Source organism: Arachis stenosperma, chromosome 1, assembly GCF_014773155.1.
Source record: "Arachis stenosperma cultivar V10309 chromosome 1, arast.V10309.gnm1.PFL2, whole genome shotgun sequence".
Lineage (NCBI taxonomy): Eukaryota > Viridiplantae > Streptophyta > Magnoliopsida > Fabales > Fabaceae > Arachis > Arachis stenosperma.
This window is the reverse complement of record NC_080377.1, coordinates 11,726,247-11,735,103: the sequence shown is the minus strand read 5'-3', so window position 1 is coordinate 11,735,103 and position 8,857 is coordinate 11,726,247.

The window sequence follows — 8,857 nt, the reverse complement described above, 5'->3', positions numbered from 1 at the left end:
AATACTGACCTCTTGCATTTTGATGGTGACTTTTTGTTCGCTTTCTTTTCAAAGAATTTCGCTTATATTCTCACGAACAGAGTTATGAGACATCTATGTTACTCTTATTAAACAAAACAAGAGGTTGAAACATAAAAGACAAGAAGTACGCCTAATTCATTGCCAAAAAGACATGCACATCATTAAGTTCCTATAAGCAACAGGTGAAAAACAAAAGGAGGGGGGAAGGGGGATGGCTGGCATCAAAAGTTGTCAAACACACCAACAAAGAACTCATATAACCATTCACACCTTTGATAACACAGAAAATGAAAGAAATAGAGTATTATAATGAACACCAATAACTAATCAACATGAAAAGATAAAGTTGTACAACAATAAAGAGATACAAATAAGAACTGTTGCATTTCATTAAAATATTGATTGATAGTGATATACACAATTACATATGGCTATCTCCCCTATGATAAGGAGTATTCCAACATCTGACCACATATCCTAGTATGTAACCTAAAAAGGGTACATGATAAACCCCATTTTGAGGGTTTATCTTGTATTGATTTCAGGGGTTTTATCAATGATTCCACACGCTTTTCATATGAAAATACAAGATTTTGTGTTCCTTTCCTAACTTTTGCCTCATGGATGAAAACATGCTTATTTTGCACTAAATTAGATACATTTCTAATACTCTCTTGGTGCCATTCGATGCCGTGACCTGTGTGTTAAGTGGTTTCAGAATATAGGACAAGGATGAACCGGAAAAGAGAAGGGGAATGAGTGCAAAGGAAGGGAGCATGAGAAATTGAAGCCTTGGGAACTTTAGCAAGGGCGCGTGCGCGCACTTGGCGCGCCCGCGTGGATTGCGAAGCTAGAAGCCAAAGTTGGAAGCCAAGCTACGAGCCGGCATGCGCAGCGGCTAAGCCATAATCCCCAGTGGCGCGCACGCGTATGTTGCGCTTTCGCTCGCATTGCAAGATGCCCCAGTGGCGCGCATGCGTGCTTTGCGCGTGCGCGCCGATGCTCGAATATGATTTTTTAAAGAGTCAAGTGACCTGGGCGTGGAGACAGTTGGAGATCCCATCTTGGGGAAGTGCCTTGGCGGGAAGAGCTTAAGGAGACCAAGGGTTGAATGGTTAAGGGACTTTTGGTTCATTTTTAGATGGTTCTAGATATTTTGCTATTGGTAGTTACACTTTTGGGGTAGAGAGAGAAATTCCAAGCTCACATTAGGGTTCATCTTCATCCATTTTCTAAATTTTCAATCACTCTTTGGTGAGATCTATTGCAATTCTCTTCTCAATTTACTTTGTTCATGTTATAGATCTTCTTCTCTAATCTCAATTAGTGCTTGTAATTGCTCAATTCTCATAGATCCTAGATTCAACTTTGTAGATTTGGATTTTATCAATTTCTTGAGAAGTTCACTTCTATTGTTGTTCTTTGTTGATTGTTGTTAATTTCTTGTGTTGAAGCACTTTTAATTCTAATTCATTCTCATTCTTATTATGCCTTTCATCCTTGCTCATCAATTGTTTGATAAAATGCCAATACTAGTTATGGAGTAAAAGTTTCTTACTTGGCATAAGGTTTGGACCATTAGAAAGAGTTGAATAGTTTATGTCAATTGTTGATTTGGAATTAGGAAATGCTAGTTAACTTGGAGTGCACTAAAGCTAGATTTCCCTAGGGTAAAACTAGGACTTGTGACTCAAGTTAGCTATTCTCATTTGACTTTCCTCTATACCTAGGGGTTAACTAAATGAAGCAAGGCCTAATTGTTATCATCATTGAAGAAACTATAAGGATAGAATTTCTAATGCCGACCCTAAGCCAAGTCTTCTAAAATTGATTGTTTGTCATCCATTTTGCTAAAACTTCAAAGAATCATAACAAGGCTTCCTAATCAATAAGATGCATTCTCTAGCAATTCCAAGGGAGGACGACTCGGGAGACTAGCACTCTCGGTTATAGATTGTAGGATTGTTTGATGCGAAGTTTGAATGTCGATTAGACTATACTCACGATTGTATCCATTATTGAATTCTATATCGGCATGATAAATTTCGTTTATCAGTACAACATTGAAAATGTGTCCAATTCCTAGCAGAGTCACTATTACAAAAGGAGGAGTTGAGAATAGACCAACTTTGCACATTACCCGAGCCATCACAAAAGGAAAACCCCTATATCTGACAATCCTATTTGTTGGACACAATCCAAAAAAGTCAAATCAAAATAGCATCCAGCCAACATGATTACATGTCCATCTATTTGGAATCACAAGTCTTCCTAAATACTTATAGATACACTATATAAAACACCTACACCTAGACACAGCAGCTCAATTCCACACCTTCAATCAAACTCATTAACCTTGGCAACCTTGAACCCACGCCCATCTACATCAACAGCAGCCTCTTCAAATTGAGGATTTAAATTCCTCTTACCCTTGGAGGTGACAACATGATTTTCTTGAATAAGCTTCTCTCTATATTGCGAAGGTGCTTCAAGAACATGGGACAACACCTCCTATCACAAAGAAATTAAAAAAAGGCATGAAACTCACTAAAGAATACAAAATACAATTAGAAACAGCACACATAGGAATGAGAAAAAAATTATTATCCATTAGCACCTGAGTTTCTTTTTCTGCTGAGCTAAGCAATATATCCAGTTCAGCAGAAAGATCATCACTAACAGTATCATTGCTGGGTGTTTTCTCTTCTTTTCCATGTTTACCATCATTTAAGCCAATAAACTCAGTCCCTCCAAAAACAACATGCTGTTTTTCAGCTAAAAAATCTATAAGAATAGAGGATTTACACAAAATCCCAGAACACTCACTAGCATCTTTCTCACTTTTGATAAAACTATCTGAAGACTCCTTCTTAATACCAACATCCCCTTTTCCACAAGGAACAGATTTGTGTAAATCATGCTCCTATTCATATGCCATAAGAGTTTAAAAATACATAAGACCATAACAGAAATTCACTACAGTAAGATAAATAAATAAAAAATAACAAATTAATGATGAATTAACACGATCTAAAAATATTTGTATGTATATCTAACCTTTTTTGGAGTAGACTCGTCATCAGCATCATAATCGGGAAGTTCAAACATCGCAATAATGGTGGAATCATCACAAATTCTCCTAACTCAGAAAGTCCCATAAAATGTATCATATGGGACACCTTTGGTATCAACCTTGAGCAGCAACTTCTTTCCAATGAGCCCTTGGAATATGGGAGGATAAGTATCCCCACATATAAGCTATTTTGAAAGTAATACATAAGAAATATAGAGTTTGAATAATAAATATGGCAAACCATAAAGTGAACAACACATAAAAGAAAACTAAAACATACACTTGCATCTCTTTGAACCTCAGTAAACAAGTCAACACATAATTTCTTAAGCAAATAAGATGCCTCACGATCAAAGAGAAGGAAAATACCCTCCCCAATATGATCTTCAACTGTTATTTTAATTTTAAATTTGCATAGAGAAAAAAATAAAAAAGAACACAATCATTCAGATAAATAATACCAAGAAACCTTATTTTTATAAACAATCCACTCTACAATATGAGAAGACATTTTCAACAAAATTTCTTACCTTGGAGTGACATTGGTTATGTGCTTCAAACAAAAATCATAGTAATATGCACCATTTTGAGGATAGATACCCTTTCCACACACACAAGCAGAATACCACCAACCTCCATCCTCAACAATACCTTAGATTGCACCAAAAATGATAAAAAGAACCCTCCTATCCAATGGGCATTTCAGAGTTAATTAACAACATGAATGAAAAAACAGATATGGAAATTCTTGTTTGATTTTCTTTTTCGATTCATTTGTGTATAAAAGAAACAGAAACATAACTAACTCAAAAGAAAACAACCTGATTGTTATCCTGAAGCTCTTCAATAGTGCATTTTCTAGTTAAACGCATGAAATCATCTTCCAAGGAGAGAACTTTATCCTCATTTGCAATAAAAAGTGGTTGGGTACCATTGACACCTTGCTCAATCATACTAAAAAAATTAATACAAATACTTGTACTTGTTACTCCAGATTCTTGTAAATAAAGAATACAATAAACATCAACAAAATAAAGCATGCTAACCTCTGCCTGAATTGAACAACTTCAGGAATATCAGGATTAAATAATATTTGAGTGGCATACATCACATTTTGAAGACTTACTTGACCTGCACAGCAACAAAGAAAGAGTCTAGCAAACTTTATTGGAAACAATACCTAGAACAGCCATGAGATGTACAGAAAAAAAAATATACCCCTAAAGAACTTGACTTTTGCAAGTTGAATGACTACAACAGGCTGCTCCACATAGCCAGAGGTAAGGAAATGATTTACTTGATTAACATAATCCCCAAACAATGCACATCGCACTGTAAGACTGAAACTCAAAGCATGACAAAGAATCAAATAGAAAATAAGCAAAAAAGATCATTAAAAGATAAAGAAAAAGCACCAGAAATGACTTAATCAACATACTCTTTTGAAGTTAATTCCAATGCAATAATTTTCACAATTTTCTCCTCTTTTGCATATTCTTTCTCTTCTCCGACTGAAGTTAAAAGACCAATGACATCTATTCCAAATAAAGACAACCTATTAACTATTCAAAGGATTTGTTAAAAAAAACTTCAATAACAGAAAAGCAGGAAGATATACACACCAACTAAAAAATCATAATCTTGGGTCATGTTCAGCAGCTCAGAAAAAGGAAACATGTTGAAACAACTCTTAGGGATAACATCTTCATCAACAGCTACAACAGTGGTTCGGTGAAAGAAAACCAACTTGAATTCATGAGAAGTTGCTGTATAACTATCATGATTTGACACAATAGTAAAATATGCCATTCTATAAACTTGTCCTTCAACTATATGATCCCTAAACCTATTAAGAAGTGGTTTCTTGACTGTAGCTTGAATTTTTCCACACTAGAAATTGAACAAAAGAACAAAATCAGATTAACAAAATAGATAATTTAAAGTTGAAAACTTAAAAAACAATAAGTAAAACCATATTTAAAAGAGAAGCTAAGAGGGGCTAACATGCTCATCAAGGAAAATCATCTCCATTGAGTTAGGAACCTCATGGTTACCAAAAGAGGATACAACCCAAAGCCTTAGAACCCTAAGTTTCAGCCTCCAAGTCTCTCTAGGAGGATGCATCTTAGAAATCATATCAAATGGAGGAGGCATTGCAGTAAAAAGAAAGGAGATAAAGAGAGTTGATGAAATAGATCAAAATGTAAATAGAAAAATTCTAAAATAAATATAGCTTAGGAGCAAATACAACACAGCAGAATGTTTGTGCATTCAATGTGCTTCACCAACCATCCTTTTATAGAAAAAATCCAGGACACAATCTCACCTTTTTTAATTCAAATTCAGGAGGGAAATGGAGGGTAATTGAGTTGAATAACCAAATTTTTCATTTAATGAGGAAGAAGCTATGAATCAATTGATATCAATCACATCACCACTCACCAAATAGGTTAGATAGAAAGCCCATACCTTGATAGGTATTCCCACATTCTCATCTCCATTAAATGGCACATAGACAACTAATCATAGCAGCAAAAGCTGAAACAAAACAAAAACAGGAAAAAGAAGTGATACTTTCGAGAAATCAAAAAATAGGGGCCAAAAATTGAGATATCACACCACACCTACTACAGTGCAGCCACATGTCATTAGACCATAGGGAAGGCAGTCACCAACTACCACAAACAATGATTCTAGTGATGGCAATGAGAGTTGTTAAATGTGTTAGGTAGGGATACATTCGAAACAGCAGATAAATGGGAACAAAAGTATAGACAAACATGAATAAAAATCTGTCAATCACATCAACATTCATGAAATGGATGATAATGAAACCTCATACCTTCATAATGATTCCCAAATTTCTAATTTCCAATAAAGAATATATACCTTATTATGTGTGGAGAACACATTTTCATGGGAAGACCAGCTGCTGGATAGTTTTTTCTTTGGCTAAGGACATGTGCTAGTTAGACAAAGAATACCATGAACCCATTTTACTCGCACAAGGCCATTCTTTTCTCAATGAACCTCTTAACTTGAGGCCAAGGAGGTGTATGTCCATCCAACAGCTGAAATATAAACCAAAATTTAAGACAATCAACAGAAAAATGTAATCCAATTTAGTTGAACTTAAAAAATAAATAAATAAACAACAGGCCATACATCAATTTTTGTGAATCACATCACCACTGATAGAATACATTAGGTACAAAACCCATTCCTTCATAATCATCCACACAACCCATATGCAAACAGAAACACAAATAGTGGAGTGATGCCATCATTTTTTTCTCTAATTATCAATAGAAAATAAAAATAGAAAAAATTGTGAAAATTAGTTAAACTTTGGGACAGACCTAGTAACACAAATAGTGGAGTGATACCATCTTATTCTAACAAAGCCATTTCCTTTGTGAATGACATCTCAAATTCAGGACAAAGACCCCATGTATTTTCAAGAGATGAAATACAAAATAATTTTTACATAAATAATAAAAAAATATGAGGATAAAATTGAGTTGAATAACCAAATCTTTCATTCAATGAGGAAAAAGCTATGAATCAATTCATATCAATCACATCACCACTAATCAAATAGGTTAGATAGAAAGCCCATACCTTGATAAGCATTCCTACATTCTCATCTCCATTAAATAGCATAGAGACAACTAATTATAGGAGCAAAACCTGAACCAACACAAAAACAAGAAAAACAAGTGAAACTTTCAAGAAATCAAGAAATAGGGACCAGAAATTGAGATATGAGACCATACCTACTACAATGCACCTACACGTCATAAGACCATAGAGAAGGCAGTAATCAACTACCCCAAACAATGATTCTACTCATGTCAATGAGAGTTAGTATAAATTGGGTAGGTAAGGATACATTCAAAACAACAGATGAGTGGGAAAAAAGTATAGACAAATTAAACATGAGTAAAAATCTCTCAATGACATCAACATTCATGGAAGTGATGAGATTGAAACCTCATACCTTGATAATGATTCCCAAATTTCGAATTTCCAATGAAGAATATACAGCACAAACTTATTGTGTATCTAGACCACATTTTCATGCGAATATTACATCAAACATAGATAACAGAACATGTTTCTGAATATAAAAAATAGTTGAAAAACTCAAGGCATTTGTTGAATGTACACAAAGTAAAATATTAAAAATATATTCATGAAAAACACAAAACACATGCAACAAAAAATTCAACAGGTAACAAATGGAGATCTAATAATGAGTTCAAACTCAAGGTTAACAGCAACTCCCAAAAATTGTAACCAAGAAGATGAAGCCACAAACAAATTGAATAACCAAATCTTTTATTTAATGAGGAAGAAGCTATGAATCAATTCATATCAATCACATCACCACTCACCAAATATGTTAGATAGAAAGCCCATACCTTGATAGGCATTCCCACATTCTCTTCTCCATTCAATGGCACATAGACAACTAATCATAGCAGCAAAAGCTGAACCAACACAAAAACAGGAAAAAGAAGTGAACCTTTGGAGAAATAAAAAAATAGGGACCAAAAATTGAGATATCACACCACACCTACTACAGTGTAGCTACATGTCATTAGACCACAGGGAAGGTAGTCACCAACTACCCCAAACAATGATTCCAGTGATGGCAATCAAAGTTGGTAAATGTGTTAGGTAGGGATACATTCGAAAGAGTAGAGAAATGGGAACAAAAGTATACACAAACATGAATAAAAATCTGTCAATTACATCAACATTCATTAAAAGAATGAGACTGAAACCTCATACCTTGATAATGATTCCAAAATTTCCAATTTCCAATAAAGAATATATAGCACAACCTTATTACGTGTGGAGAACACATTTTCATGGGAAGACCAGCTGCTGGATAGTTTTTTCTTTGGCTAAAGACATGTGCTAGTTAGACAAAGAACACCATGAAGCCATTTTACTGGCACAAGGCCATTCTTTTCTCAATGAACCTCTTAACTTGAGGCCAAGGAGATGTATGTCCATCCAACAGCTGAAATATAAAACAAATTTAACACAATCAACAGAAAAATGTAATCCAATTCAGTTGAACTTAAAAAAAAAAATAAACAACAGGCTATACATCAATTTTTGTTAATCACATCACCACTGATAAAATAGATTAGGTACAACACCGATTACTTCATAATCACCCACACAACCCACATGCAACCAGAAACACAAATAGTGGAGTGATGCCATATTTTTTTTCTCTAATTATCAATAGAAAATAAGAATAGAAAAAAATTATGAAAATTAGTTAAACTTTGGGGCAGACCTAGTAACACAAATAGTGCAGTGATGCCATCTTATTCTAACAAAGCCACTTCCTTTGTGAATGACATCTCAAAATTAGGAAAAGACTCCCATGTCTTTTCAAGAGATGAAATACAAAATAATTTTTACATAAATAATTAAAAAAAACTGAGAATGCAATTGAGTTGAAAAAAAAAATCTTTCATTCAATGAGGATGATGCTAGGAATCAATTCATATCAATCACATCAATACTCACCAAATAGGTTAGATAGAAAGCCCATACCTTGATAGGCATTCCCACATTCTCATCTCCATTCAATGGCATAGAGACAACTAATCATAGGAGCAAAACATGAACCAACACAAAAACAGGAAATACAAGTGAAACTTTCAAGAAATCAAGAAATAGGGACCAGAAATTGAGAGTATGAGACAATACCTACTACAGTGCATGTACACGCCATAA